Source organism: Trachypithecus francoisi, unplaced genomic scaffold (genome assembly GCF_009764315.1).
Source record: "Trachypithecus francoisi isolate TF-2019V2 unplaced genomic scaffold, Tfra_2.0 Lachesis_group3, whole genome shotgun sequence".
Taxonomy (NCBI): Eukaryota; Metazoa; Chordata; class Mammalia; order Primates; family Cercopithecidae; genus Trachypithecus; species Trachypithecus francoisi.
In genome coordinates this window covers 11,346,566-11,361,806 of record NW_022681468.1, presented here as the reverse complement: position 1 = coordinate 11,361,806, position 15,241 = coordinate 11,346,566, and the positions used below count along the sequence as shown (strand labels likewise).

At 50.8% G+C, this 15,241-nt stretch overlaps 1 protein-coding gene across 7 annotated transcripts in view; it reads right to left on the bottom strand.

The window, feature by feature from the left end:
* The window catches only part of SYNE3 (spectrin repeat containing nuclear envelope family member 3), a 117,474-nt gene that overhangs the window by 82,660 nt on the left and 19,573 nt on the right, over nt 1-15,241 (bottom strand). The window contains exon 2 of one of the 7 annotated variants that reach the window (XM_033191440.1): nt 2,073-2,206. The exons of the other annotated variants lie outside the window; for them this stretch is intronic. The gene's annotated coding sequence lies outside the window, so the exon portion shown is untranslated. The remainder of the gene's footprint in view (nt 1-2,072; nt 2,207-15,241) is intronic. 7 annotated transcript variants of the gene reach the window in all.

Here is a 15,241-nt window from a genome sequence, read left to right as displayed (position 1 = left end):
TGAGACCTTGTCCCTACCAAAAAAACAAAAAATAGCCAGGTGGGAGGATCACTTGAGTCTGGAAGGTCCAGGCAGCATTGAGCTATGCTGGTACCATTGCACCCTAGCCTAGGTGACAGAGAGAGATTCTGTCTCTAAAATAAATAAATAATAAATTAATTAATTAAATAAAATAAAATAAAAAATTGTCCAGAGCCTGGAGCACACACCATGCTTGGAAATAGTTCCTTTTTACCAAACGCACAGGTGTTGGGTGGAGGGTTTTCCTTCCTTGGGAACCTGTATCCAGACAGCAGCTGTCTCACCAGCTCAAGGTTGGGGGAGCATAGGAACTGGGTTACCGGCTGATAGACTAATGAATCAGTGCACTAAGTGGCTGCTGAGTGCAGGTGCTGAGGATGTGGAGACAGACCAAGTGTGGCTCTGGCTTGGTGAGGCTCCATGTCCAGTGTAGTAGGGGTGGACGGCAGGGATGGACATGCAGTAAGGCAGCTACAGTGAGGCCAGCACGAGCTTTGAGATAGGAGATCAGGGGCCACGGGACCTCAAAGGAGTGGTTGTCACCTGGCTTGAGGAAGGTGGCTGGGAGGCACTGCCTGCTGAGGGCACTGGAGCTGGCAAGGGTTAGGCATTGGAGGGGGCAGATGGGAGACAGCTCCAGGCCAGGGTGGGTGGAGGAGGGAAGCGCTCTGCACTTCAGAGGGAGGCTGACACTGGGGTCCCTGCAGAGACGGCAGATACACATGGCCAAGGACAATGAGAAAAGGCTGCAGGAGTGAGCAGAGCCAGCATGCCTCTCTGGGAGGGGAGAACTTTCATCTCTGGACTGGTTAAATGGAGATAGCATTAAAACAAAAAAAGAAAGAAAGAAAAGGCACTGTGCATTTACCAAACAATATTGCAAAATAACTGTGCTCGGGGGTAAAAAGAAGAAAAAAAAGTAGTTTCTGTTTCCAAGCCCTGTCTGGGGACATCCCTCGGGTGTGGCTGCAGGCAGCGGGAGAGTGGGGCTCTAGGCGTGTCTCTGAGTCCCCACTGAGTCAGTGAGAGGGCTGGCCATGAGGGTGCTGACCTTTTCTAGGTCATGCTGGCGCTGATGTATGGAGGAGACAGAAAGGAAACAGCCTTGGGTTTGGGTTTCAGCGTCCATGTGGTTACCACAAATGACAGCGGAAGAGAAGTGATTTTTTTTTTTCATGATGGAAAGCCCCGAGCTAGGGCAGATGATAAGGCAGGCTTGAGACTCAGCACATGCTCAGAACACAGAACCTGGGTCAAAAGCCATGGGCCTGGAAGACCAGCCAGTCCCCCAGAGGTGGATAAGGCCTGTGGGCACAGCTGGAGACACAGTCTCCCCAGGAATGGACGGCAAGGATGCACTTTGGGAGAGGACAGGAAGCTTCCAGAATCTGAGCTCCAGGCTTTAGCCATCTTCTCAAAATGGGACACCTTAATCTGAGTCATAAAGAAAGCTCAGAGCGCTTTGAAGAAGCTGAAATGTCATAAGGAAGCATGTGGTTGACTCGGAGATACGGGCAAACGTGATGCAGACTGAAAAAAAAAAAGGCCAGCCATGGAAGAGAAGGTGCTAACACTCATGAAATTATGACAGGCCCACACCATGTGAGGCCCTTGTCCATTTGGGCCTCCTGCATCCCGGTCTGAAAGGCAGCCCCAGCCCATCTCAGGAGCAGCAGAGAGGGGAGCAGCAGGGCTGGTCTCAGGTGAGCTCTGTGGCCCATTAGCTGGCGGCCTAGGCAGAGCCTCCTCCCCACCCCGCCCCCAGGCACAGCAGGGGCATCTGCCTCTGAGAATGCTGTGGGGCTGACTGGGGCAGGTGTGGGAGCACCTGGTCGGTAATAGGTGCCCGGAGCGGTAATAGGTACCCAGGGCACAGGAGTGGCTGTTACCTTCCAAGATCCTGGATAAGAATGTGCAGACTGCAGTCACTGGCCCAGGGCATGGAGGCGCTTGCAGTAACACTGAGATTTAAACCTTGTTCTATTGGATTCTGAAGCCCTAGATTCTCCCTAGACCATATTGACTCCAAAATAAAGTTGAACTTCACCTACCATGGGGGCATCCGACAGAACTGCCCCTGCGAGGAAAGCAACCCCGTGTGAGTCAAGGTCCAATCAGCAGAGCAAAGCCCCTCTGAGTCCAGCTACGAACCAGGAGGGTGTAATGAGGAGGAGGAGCTGAGAAGCTGCAAGGAGACAAAGGGAAGCCCAGAGATCAGCCCCTAGGCTGGAGACACAAGGCGGGGAGGCGATGTTAGATGTTACTAGACCCATGTTGGGGGCCGCTGAGCAGCAGGAACTAGAGCCCCAAAGGAGATACATCTGCTGCAGGAGACGCCACCCGGGGTGGAGAGGCTGTCAGAGAAGAGGCTGTCAGAGAAACCCCCAGCCGACTGCTTACCTCTGGTCCTGCCAGAAGCCAGTATAGGGGAGCTGGGACAATGTAGCCTGCAGGGGTCAGCTCTCCTGTGACAAAGGGCAGAGCTGAGGACAGGGAGAAATAGATGTGTGGGCCCCCAGGCCAGGGCTGCTCCTGTGGTCCATCGGGTAACTGTGAATGTCCATCTGGACATCAGCTCCCTTTGCCCTGAATCTGGGCCTGAAAGCAATTGGCCGAGATGCAATTTGGTCTCTGGGGGACCAGCCTTGCAGGAAGGAAAGATACTGGCACTGAAAAAATGCCTGAGGCAGATCGCCTGCTGGGTCAGCACGTGGACTGCCAACTGGGGCTGAGGGCCCTGTGTCCTGGGGTCGCTGGGCACAGACCTCTCTCCCTCCCTTCTCCTTCCCTGGCTCTCCAAAGCTCAGGGTGCTGGGTGGAGCCCCTACTTGGCTTTGCAATGCCACTGGTAAGGGGCTGATACCCCATGAGGACCAGGTTCTTACCTCTGTCTCAATCCCTCCAACATCCTAACAGCAGTTTTTAAAATTCTTTGGGGCCAGGCGCGGTGACTCACGCCTGTAATCCCAACACTTTGAGAGGCCAAGACAGGCGAGTTATCTGAGGTCGGGAGTTTGAGAAGCCTGGCCAACACGGTGAAACCCCGTTTCTACTAAAAATACAAAGATTAGTCGGGCGTGATAGCATGCGCCTGTAATCCCAGCTACTTGGGAGACTGAGGCAGAAGAATCACTTGAACCTGGGAGGCAGAGGTTGCAGTAAGAAGAGATTGCGCCACTGCACTCCAGCCTGGGCGACACCAAGACTCCATCTCAAAATTAATTAATTAATTAATATTATCTGGGAATTTGAAAACACTGTAATTCTTCTTGTCATTCAATGATCCAGAGGCTCCAAGAATCCTGCTCGGGACCTAACCCAATCTCCTTAGTGAACACCCCTGAAACATGACGCCACGCCCCTCCCAAGCAAAGAAAGCGGCAACGTCAGTTTCAGGGAGTGACTGTCATGTGGCGGGCATTATTTGTCCCATTTTACAAAGAGGGAAACTGAGACTCGGAGAAGCAGACAGCCTGCTGAAAAGTGACGAACCCGGGTCCATCAATAACAGTAAAAGCCGACATTTACCCGGTGTTCTGCATGTGCCTGACCGTATGATAAAATGTTTGTAGGTATTAACTCACTTATCCTACACAGGCCCAGTGACACATTCATATTATCCCTACTTTACAGCCGAGAAAACAGGTTTAATGACACTAACACCGCTGCCCAAAGTCACTGGGACGCTAAGTAGCAGAGGCAAGACTTGAACCAAGGATGACTTGAGTCTAAACTCTTTGCTCTTAAATCCCCCAGTGCCACACAGCTTCCACGGCCCTCCCTGTCCCTCCCAGAACCCCAATGGGAGCTGCTGAGTTCCAGGAAGGTAACTCCAGGGCAGGAATCTATCTTGAGCTGCAGCTCAAGAATCTAGAGTTCAGGACAACCAGCTGAGCCCCCCAGCTGCCAGGCAGCCTCCGTCACACTGTGCCCGCTCACTCCAGCCCTGTGCCAACCCAGCTGCCCACTGACATTCTGCTCTGGAACTTAGAAAGCGTTGGGATTCAGACCCAGGTAAACCCCAGCTCCCATGGCAGGCGCCATTAGCAATTACCGCCTGGTGCCCCTGCTCTGTCAAGCTGGCCAGGGCCGCCCACCACGAGCTGACCCAGAGTTCTGGCATGGGTGTCCTCACTTGCTGTGACTCACTCGCTGTCCTGTGACTCATTCCTGCCCCGCCACACACATTCCCACCCTTATCCTCTCTTTCCCACTGCTCTTATGCTTGGATGGAATTTCAGGCACTGAGTTACAGCTGGTCTTAATCCCAAAGCTTTTTCCAGTGGATTCTGGGAACACAATTTTGTTTATTTATCGCAGAGGAGATTGCACCAAGAGCACGGACCTTGGCAATCCCCTCCTCTGTGGCACTGGCGAAGGTGATTCTCAGAACAAAATGTGTGAAAGGAGGGATAGGAACTCAATGATGGCGCCCATGCATTATCTCATTTAATCTCACAGCAACTCTGCCAGGCAGCTAATCCAAAGTGAGGAGCAATTACTGGGCTTCATTCCATCTTAGAGGTGAGCAGACAGAGGCTTGGCAGGTTAAGGGACTGTACCAAAGCCATGCAGGCTGCAGGGCCACACTGCCCTCTGTCCACCGGCTATGCATGGTTACACAAGAAGTCCCACCTTGGAAGGGGTTGGGAGGCCCACTCTACAATTACAGTCACAAAGGACACTGGCCAGGGACTGCTTTGGAGGCAGGTGGTCCCAAAGCCGTTTTAAGTCAGCCCCGCTGTCACAGACCAGTGGTGCCTGGTAGGGAAAGCCAGCTGCTCTCTGATGCACCTCCTTTTCCAAATACGCCGACCATGGAACCCATTTCCAGTCTCTATTCGATGAATGAAGCCCAGGTTCCACAGGCACAGTCTGGAGGACGCCAGGATTTCCACCCAGGAGTGCTGGCCTTAGCAACACACAAATACAGGTGTTTGAGAGGGAGGGAAGACATCAGGGCAGCTAAGAGGGAAATGGGACAGAGCGGAGGGGGCAGAGTGTGTGCAAGATAAAAAGAGGTCTCCAGCTGTGGTAGGGATGAAGGCCAGGCTGCTGCAGAGGTGTGTTCCTAAGGCAGGGCGGGCAGCTCCAAGGGGTGGGGCCTTAGCTCTTGGGACCAGGTGTGATTGTCTCAGGCTCCAGAGACTGTGAAGGGGACGGCTCCCAGCAGGTTCAAGGGGGCTCCCAGGAGCCCTGGCCACAGAGTGACAGGGGCTGCTGGCAGTGTGGGTGGAGCTGGGTCAGAGGGCAGGCAGGCAGGGCACTGGCTGTCTGCTGCAGGTCAGAGAGCACTGGGCAGGGTACCAGGGCACAGGTCCCAGCCTGGCTGGAACATTGAGTGCTATGGGCCACTGGAGTGATATGGACAGGCCAGTTAATGCAGCGGGGTTGGTACTGGTTTTTCACACTGTGAGTGTGACTTACGCATGTATTGTGAAATCAAATCAGGGGTCTTGATCAAAAGTGCTTTGTAAGGAAAGACGACAGAATAGAATGAAAAATATCACAGTGCCTCTCACGGACGAAGGATAAATACTGTTTTGTGAGACTTTTGCTTGTTTGATGGATGCGTTGCATATGTATAAATGTAGAATATATTTCCCTGAGAGTTGTGATTTAAACAAAACCAAAATCCTTTGAGGAACGGTGGATTCGCTCAGTGATTCTCACACTGGTGCCTCCCTCAGAGACACCTGGGGGCTTGTTAAACCACAGATAGCTGGACCCCACCCCCAATTTATAAAAGTGGGGGCTAAGAATTTGCATTTCTAATGAGTATTTAGGTAACGCTGACACTGCTGCTCCAGGACCTCACTTTGAGAACCATGGGCTTGGAGGATGTCTCAGGCTCCAGTAGATGAAAACAGATGATTCTAACCGTGGGCGTGAGTGTATCTGGCAAATTCTTCCATATGGTGTGGGGGGCAGTTGGGGCTGGGTGCTATTAGGTTTGAGTCCATGTGGGCCAAGACTAGAAATCAGAAAGCAATACAAGTGCAAAGAACCCCTGCCCTTCTTGCCTCAGGTGCATCAGTCACTTCTGTTTCTGAAGAGCAGAATCAGCTTCCTCCTCTTGGAGAAGGACGGAGTGAGGCGGGGCTGCTGGCTCCCTCCCCAAATTCCAAAGGGCTTCACTTCACACAGCTTCCCTGGAGCCACCTTAATCAATAGACCTGAGGCATTCACTTGAGGGTGAAAATGCACACATTCCTCAGAGGCCCTGAAGGTAAACTGAGGGAGTTGGCTGCTCCCCGACCAAGGACAGGACTCCCTAAACTACAGGTGCCAGGAGCGCTGCAACTCCACCTTCTGATGGCCACCCCTGCCCCAGAGCCCCTAGACCTCCCAGTAAAGCTGAAATGCTCAGCGATTTTTTCCCCTCTGCCCTCGCCAGGCTGTCTCCTCTCCCTCTCCCCTTACACCACTCCCTCTAGGAAACCCAGCATCCCCACAGGCTCAGCTCAGATGGCTCCTCTTCCAGGAAGCCTTCCCTGAATGACTGACCCAGCCATGTCCACTCCTATGCAGATGTCAATCTCAGCCTGGATCCCACTGGACTATAAATATCTGTCCCCTCATCTCTCCTGCTCCCCACTTCACCTCCCCCGTTGAGCTCAGCGCCTGCTCTGAGTCAATAGGAATGAATGCAACTTCTCCCACCTCAACCCTGAGGACCAGCAGAGTCTGATTTGGGACAAGGGTCAGGGGAGGGACAGAGGTGCGGACAGCAGCCTGCACTCAAGCGGTACACTGCACCCCCACCACCCCTTATCAGCTCCATCCACACCATGCCAGGCAGAAGGGAGAAGGGCTGTGCCCTCTAGGAGCCCTGGGAAAGCAGCCCTTCCCCAACCGCACACCTTGCAGCGGAAACATACTCCCCAGTGCCCATAGATGAAACCCCCAGGACCCTGGCCCCAGAGGACAGCTCCCATATGCTCTGGGGCCAGGCTAATCCCAGGTACTGAGCCAGGCCCCAGGCCCCCATCACCCTCAAGAAGATCTGGCCCAGTGAGGCAGAACCAGCCAGGATGTCTGACCCCTGGTCCCTGAACCTGCCTGTACCTTCCCCAGTGACCCACCCAGCACCCCTGACAGCATGGCACTGACGTCTGTCCCCCAGGCCATCCCCCACCCCTCTCCCAATGTCTTCTTGGCCCTGGGAGTCAGAGGTGCCAGACCTCACCCTCCCCACCAGCGCCTCATGCCTTCTCAGACAGGAGTCTTCCCCACAGAGGGACCCTCCGTGAACCCCCCAGACCTGCCTGGCCGGCTGGCCCTGCCTTCCCAGACATCTCCCTCTTCCTGGGCCATCTGTACTGCAGCCCAAAGAAGCGGGAATGGCACAATGACCACACACACCTCACCACAGTCCTCCTCAGCCCTAAACCCCAGCAGCCAGTGGACAGACCCTTTTAAAGCAAAATTATGGCTGCACAAGAACACATCCTCAGACTGTACTCTTATCAACACAGACTTGAGAAATGACAGCCTTCTACTGGATGAAAATGTCTTTCCATTGAAAAGGACTGTGCCAAAATATAGGGTTTACACTTTTTTGTTTTTATTACACACAAATTTTTAAACTTCACATAAAACTCATGGTCTCCAGAGAAATCCTCCTGACACCCCAAGGTGAGGGATCCCAGCCTGAAGGATAAAGTCAGTGTTCCTCGGACCCTCAAGAACAGTGCCTCCTGCCAGCCCTACAGTCCTAACTAGCCAGGGTGCTCTCTACGCTGCACGCCGGCTGTACCACACTGCCTGCATTTCTAGAATATCAGAGTCTGGGTGCCACAGCTCCAGTTAATTCTGCCTGGAGAGTCCTTCCCCTACTCCGCCCCACCCGCCCCTCTGCACCTGCCTCTAGCTGACTCTTCCCTGTCTCTTTCAGCTCACAGTCACTGCAGGTGCAGGGAAGAAATCTTTTCAGCCTCTGCTCCCCCTGGTAGAAGCGACTTTTCTTTTCTTTGGGTCCCCACGGGGCCCTGTGGCTGTTGCCATTTATGACACGTTTACTAAGCATTTGACATGATTTTCTCATATTCTCTTATATTCTTTCTTATATTTCTTACACCTTGGAGGTAGGTCCTATTATTGTTCCCATTTCTCAATGAGAAGACCAAGGCTTGGGGAGGCCTGGCAAGGTGAGGGATAGAGTGAGACCCGGAGCTGGCACTTCCACCACGGTGCCATGTTTCACTGTCCATGTTGCTGGCACAAACCACAGGAGCTCCCTAAAGAGGGGTGTGGCAGCTTCATCTTCCTGACTGATTGGCTGGAGATTGGAGCTGACATTATTTTAAACCACCTTCTTGGGGGTATAATTGGTAAACAAGATACTTCATATATTTCAACTGCACAATTTATTAAGTTTTAGCATATACACTTATAAAGCCAACACCCATCTATAAAATGAACATATCCACCTCCCCTGAAAGGTCCCTGTCTGGCTTTGTAATTCCCACCTCCCACCCACACCCTGTGCCAGTCACCACTGATCTGCTGACTGTCATTGTAGATTTGTTTGCATTTCCTAGAGTTTTGTACATAAATGGAATGGGATGACACAGAAAATACAGGCGACCCTTGAACAACACAGATTTGAACTGTGTGGGTCCCCTCATACGCAGACGTCTTCTGCCCCTGACACCCTCGAGACAGCAAGACCAACCCTCCTCTTCCTCCTCCTCAGCCTACTCAACATCAGGATGATAAGGATGAAGAACTTTATGATGACCCACTTCCACTTCATAAACAGTAAATATATTTTCTCTTTCTTATGATTTTCTTAATAACATTTTCTTAACTCTAGCTTACTTTATTATTATTACTAATTATATTACTATATTATTTAGTATATATTATATTATATTATTTATAGCTATATAATTATAATATATTACTATATTATATTATTTATAGCAGTTAAGTTTTCGGGGATTCAAACGTTAGACTTAAATTTTCAACTGTTGAAGGGGCTAGCCCCTGCATTGTGCAAGGGTCAACTGTACTCTTTTTAGAGAGAGGGATCTGATTTTTTCACTCAAGATGGCTACTTTGAGATTCATCCATGTTGTTGCCTGTATCAGTGGTTCGTTCTTTTTTGTTGCTGAGTACTATTCCATAGCATTCCTGTGCCACCGATTGTGGATTCATTCACCCACTGATGGACAGTCTCCAACAAAGCTGTGATGAATACCTGTGTGTGAACATATGCTTTCATTTCTCTTGTGTAAATACCTAGAAGTGGAATGACTAGATTGCATGCTAGGTGTATGTTTACACTTTTAAGAAACTGCCAAAGGCCAGGTGTGGTGGCTCACATCTGTGATCCCAGCACTCTGGGAGGCCAAGGTGAGAGGATCACTTGAGCCCAGGAGTTTGAGATGAGCCTGGGCAACATATGGAGATCCTGTTTCATAAAAGAGGAGAGGAGAGGAGAGAAGAGAGGTGAGGAGAGGAGAGGAGAAACTGTAGAACTGTTTTCCAAAGTGGCTGCACTTCTTTACATACCCAGCAGCCATGTGTGAGCTCCAGTTCCTGCACGGCCTTGCCAACACTGTAAGGTCAGTCTTTTCATCTTAGCCCTTCTGGTAAGTATGCCATGCTGGCTCACTGTGGCTTGCATTTCTCAAGGGTTTTGGCATTTGTGGTGTAGGACGGCCTAGCTGAGCTCCCAGACTCTGTGCTGAGCGCTTCCCAGGGATCTCCTCCTTGAAAGATCCTTGCTGTGCTCAGCACTGGGCCTGCTGGCTGAAGGCTAAGGGGGTGAGCAGCTGAGTGACTGAGTGACAAAGACACATGGCCAACAGGGACCTGCTCCAATTCTCAGGGTGCTACCAGCCAATTCCCTGAATGCAGGCAACTCTCTGAGGACAGAACCAAGCACCATGAACCAACAGCCAAAACCAGTAAAAGCAGAAGACAAATGGAGTCACCCACAGGTGATGGGGCTCTCTGAGCTCCCCAGCAGCACATCCACGGGGCCTCTCTCCCATCTCCTGCAGGTCCCAGACAGATTCCTGTGTAGGGCCTGGAATTTCTGAACAACTCGTGCAGCTGCCAGGGGGTCTCCTAGAATAAGGATTAGAAATCAACAACTTTTGAGTTCAGGGACCTGATTCCAGTCCACTTCCTCTGAACTCTGAGCCTGTTGTTCTCATTTGAACATAAACTGCCTCTGGGCACAGCCCTTGCCTACTTTAACCACGACATGTGGCATGGAACAGGTACTGACACACAGTAAGTGCTTACACACATTTGTGAATGGAAAGATACATCTGGAAAATATAAACTACAATACCTACCTCGGTTGGTGCTTAGTAGGCACTCAGAAAGTGTTCTTTTATTTGACTGTTTTTAGAGAGAGGCTCTTGCTATGTTGCCCAGGCTGGTTTCAAACTTCCTGGGCCCAAGATTTCCGCCTCAGCCTCCCAAGTAGCTGGGAGTACAACCATGAGCCACCAGGCCTGGCTTATTTTGTTATGAAAAGAAAGAAGTGTGGAGCCAGAATGGACATCTCTGTGCCCTCATTAGTCCTGGATTTCACGTGCTGCTGGCTCAGGGGAACTGAGAAAGGCAGGAATCAGAGGCAAGAGTGGGCCTCAGCACAGACTCTGTAACCCCAAAATAAGAGGCTTCCTTCAGGTCACGAGTGGGGGCAGAACAGGCTCTGGAATGGGGTTAGGGGTCATGGTTCCAGTGTGGGCTCCACCACCAACTTGCGCCCAAGCCCCAGTTTCCTCAATGGTCAGAGGGGAGCAGTAGTGCACACCTGACTTCCACCCGCTCTGAGACGAGTGAGCTTTCAGTTGGAAGGCTGCTGTGAAAGAGAGGGGCACGTCTGATTCACCCTGGGGCTTTTTCTAACAGAATCAGTTAGTAAGGGAAATACACGCTGCTGAGAGACCCTGCCCTATCCCAGTGTAAAGGACTAGCACTGTCATCTCTTGTTCTGGCAACCTAAAGGCTAATTATACCATATTTCCATGTTATAATGCGTAATAGCCATGGGCTATAACCGATTATGGCATGCACAGCAGGCTGGAGTAAATGCTATATTGTTCCAAGCTCTAATTCCAACCTGCAACAGCTGGAGACCTTGGCAGGAGCTAGCTCTGTGCCCAGCTATTTTCTACAGTACCACACAGGGCTTCAGAAGCAAACATCCTATCAGGTAGATGCCATGACCAGCCCTTTATTACAGATAGGAAATAAGGCACAGAGCTGTTAAATAACTTTCCCAAAAGCATGCAGAGCCAAGATTGAACTTCAGGCAGGCCAGCTGCAGAGGCTTCCTGTTACCCTGAACTATACTGAGCTTATAGACAAGTGTCTAGCAAGCCCCTGGTCAGCATGCTGAGGCTGGCTGCAGAGCCAAAGGCGTAAGTCAAGCAAGAGCTGCTGCTGGATGGCGGGTGAAAGAGCTTTAAAGAGTTCCCCACGGTGGCCTGACTCCATAGCTCAACCTGACACTCTTCAGATATGGCCCAGAGCAAGTGTTCACCACGGTGGCCAGGTCTGCGGCCCTATCAGCAAGGCCGTGCATTGCCATCCACCTTCTCGCATCTGCAGCTTGTGGCACGCAGTACCAGCCAGCATGCCCTACTCAGCTCTGCATCATCTGTTGATGTGTCTGTCTTCCCATTAGAATGTCCCCCTCAAGGGCAGAGGCTATGTCTCATCCCCTCAGTATCCTCAGGCCTGGGACACAGCTGGCACAGAGGAGGAGGGCAGTGCTGCTTATTCAATAAATACACACAACATCAACATTCTTGGAAAAGCAGGGCTGGCTTTTCTGGGCCAGGTCAGGGTAGGGAGTTGCTGGAACTGCCCCCAGATTTGAGGCTGGCTGTAGATCTCAGGTGGTGGGGTAGGCTCATGGGATGACAGGACATTCCAGTGAGCCAATGAACAATGAAAGGTTCTGTGGAAATCTCCCAGCTAACATGTCACAGTTGGACCTGTTCTTAGGAATCCTGTTATCTAGCTGTGCTGTTTTATAGATGAGGAGACTTAATGAGGGAAATAGACCTGCCCAAGATCTGGCAGCAGCTCAGTGTAGAGTGATGGCCAAGACCTATCTTGTACCTCTGAGAAGGATCCTTCCATTTCTTCAAAACGACTCACAGAGAAAGCAACAATCAACCCTCCTATTTACAGACAGTTAATTTTCAACAAGGGTGCCAAGACAATTCAATGGAAAGGGATAATCTTTCCAACAGTGGTGATGGGGCAACTGGACAGCCACATGAAAAAGAATGAGATTAGACTCTTACATCACACTGTATACTAAAATTAACTCCAAATAGATCAAAGACCTACATGTAAGAGCCAAATCTATAAAACTCTTAAGAAGAAAACATAGGCATCCATCTTCCTGACCTTGGAATAGGCAATGGTTGCTTAGATGTGATAGCAAAGGCACAATAACAAAATAAAAAAATAGATAAATTAGACATCATCAAAATGAAAACTTTTGTACTTCAAAGGCAAAAAAGGTTAAAAAAAAAAAAAGTGACATCATCAAGAAGGTGAAAAGATGTCCCACAGAATGGAACAAAATTTTTGCAAACCACATACCTGATAAGGGACTTACATCTAGAATGTCCAAAGAACTCAAACTCAATAATAAACAGACAACCCAATCATAAAATGGGCCAACGATCTGAATAGACATTTCTTTAAATCATACCTACCTCTAAGAAGGCCAATAAGCACACTGAAAAGCCCAGTGGAGAGCAGATTGAGGGTATTGAACAGCACAGGATTCCAAAGGGTTGTGTGGGTTTTACTCTGTGGGCAATAGGGAGCCAGTGAGGGTTTGTGAGCAAGAGAGTGGCACGGCCTACTCAGTGACAGGATCCACATGCAGTCAGGGCAGCATCTGCTCAATGGTGTGAAAACCACATTGGACCAAGCAGGGCCCTTGCAACAGGGCACCTTAAGTCACATGCTAGGAGATGCCTTGCAAGGCGCCGTTTAACCCTAAGGCATCCTATTTGTTGTAAACCTGCTCTTCAAAACAAAGGCCATGGGGGCCAGGTGCAGTGGCTCATGCCTGTAATCCCAGCACTCTGGGAGGCAGAAGTGTGTGGATCGCCTAAGGTCCAGCGTTTGAGCCAGGCTGGCCAGCATGGTGAAACCCCATCTCTACTAAAACTACAAAAACTGTTGGGTGTGGTGGCAGGCACCTGTAATCCCAGCTACTCAGGAGGCTGAGGCAGGAGAATAGCTTGAACCCGGGAGGCGAAGGTTGCAGTGAGCCGAGATCGTGCCATTGCACTCCAGCCTGGGCAACACAGCGAGACTCAATAGAAACAAAGAGAGAGAGAGAGGAGAGAGAGAGAGAGAGAGAGAGAGAGAGAGAGAGAAGCAAGCCATGGGTTCAGATAGAAGGGTCTTTTCTTAAGAACTGATTAAGCTTGCCAATATCTAATGAACTGTGAGAGCAGCCTCCATTCTTTCCAAGAGTGTCTGTGCCCAGTCTGTCCTTACAGTCCCTTTCCCAGCAAAATGCCCAGCCGGGCCCACCTTGGACAATGCTGTTTGACAGTTAAGGAGTCTCCTCCCTGCTGCTACCCTATCTCCTGCTCTGGGCTCATCTGCGACCCTGTGATTGTCCTGGTAGGTGTCAAGGTTATCATTGGGTCTTGAGCTTAGGATGCCGAAGGAGACTCCTGTTGGTTGGGTAAAATGTTACCAAATGCTACTCACAACCGCAAGAGTTCCCACGTGTGAGGCCTGTTGCATGCCAGGCACTGGGCAGACACCATGAAGGCCCTCATCAACCTTCAAAGCAGGGGTCATCATGCTGCCTGACAGATGGGGAAACTGAGGCTGGCTCTCCCACCCAGGTCAGACAGTGACTGAGGCACCAAGTCAGAAGCAAGCCCAGGCCTGCGTGGCTCCCGCGCCTGTACCAGGCTGTAAAATGTCGGCAGAATGAGGAAGTGAATCAGGAAGGCAAGGGAGTAGGGTTGCTTTTCGACTCAGAACAGGATTTCCCATCTCCCTCCCAACTGACTGAGAGACAGACAGGGTGGAGGGTGAGCCCCAGCAGCTCAGGCCGGACCATCCCCTGTGAGCATTCCTGAGCCTGGGACAAGCCGGAGGAGCCAGCCAGGCTTAGGGTTATGGCAGCCAGACCTGCGAAGGCTTCCTCAGTGGGTCTCTCAAGAGTATGGCTTGAAATGAATCAGGCAGAGCAGCTCAACAGGGCAGCGGCCCCAAAAGCCAGGGCTCTCCCACCTCTCATTCCACTCAGAGGGGCCGGGAGAAGATGAAGGCCGTGCCCTAAAAGGACCCTAAGTGGATGGTCAGAGAGTTGGGTTGTGGTCATCTTGTCTTCTGACCAAGAACCATGTCAGACCCAATTTGTCTCCTTTCCAAAGCTTGGGAGATGCTTAATTCATTTAATAACAATTACTTCAAAGCCTATGCCAGACACTGTGGTCAGTGTTGAAGATCACAGAGACGAACCAAACAGATTAGAGCGTCCTGCCCTGACACAGCTCAGTATGTCTTTCCTCTTCTGGAAAGTGAGTGTTGCATTTGGAGGATTCTCAACACTGTGGGCTCCCTCCCCTGCCCGCCTCCACTCCAGTCTCGATAACATGGCATTTCCTAACACGGGATCTTCTGGAATCCACCCATTCATAAATGTCCTGTGGGAAGCCCTGGCTAAATTCACATTCTAAAATGTCTCCGTGAGCAGGGGATTTTAACCAGCCTCCTCTGACATCACTGGAGTGGGGGTGCCCGGAGGGGCCATGAGGGCTCCGTGAAATCTTAGGAAGCTTGTTCTCCTGGTGAGAACGTCTGGGATTCCCTCCTGCTCCTCTAAGGCCCTTTATCTCCCAGAGGACTAAGAACATGCTTGCCACAAGCAATCCACGGTGTCCATCATTACATTCTCATTGGAAATGGCTCAGAATATTCTATGGAGTGAAGGTCACAAACTTTCTTGAACTACCTCCTTTTTCTTGGATAGTTACATTACATTTTTGTTTTCTCCAGGCAACTCAAATATTTGCAGAGTTACCATTTATCTAACAAGTGAGCAAGCTGTGGACTCTTCCGGCCACAAAGCAGAGCTCCTGCCAGGCTCAACCATCCACTCTTGTACTCTTACACCCAAATGGTATTTTTCTGATCTGGAGTCATTATTTTCTTAGGCCTCTGCACTTTCTCTTCAGCATCAGCTGCTGGCCAT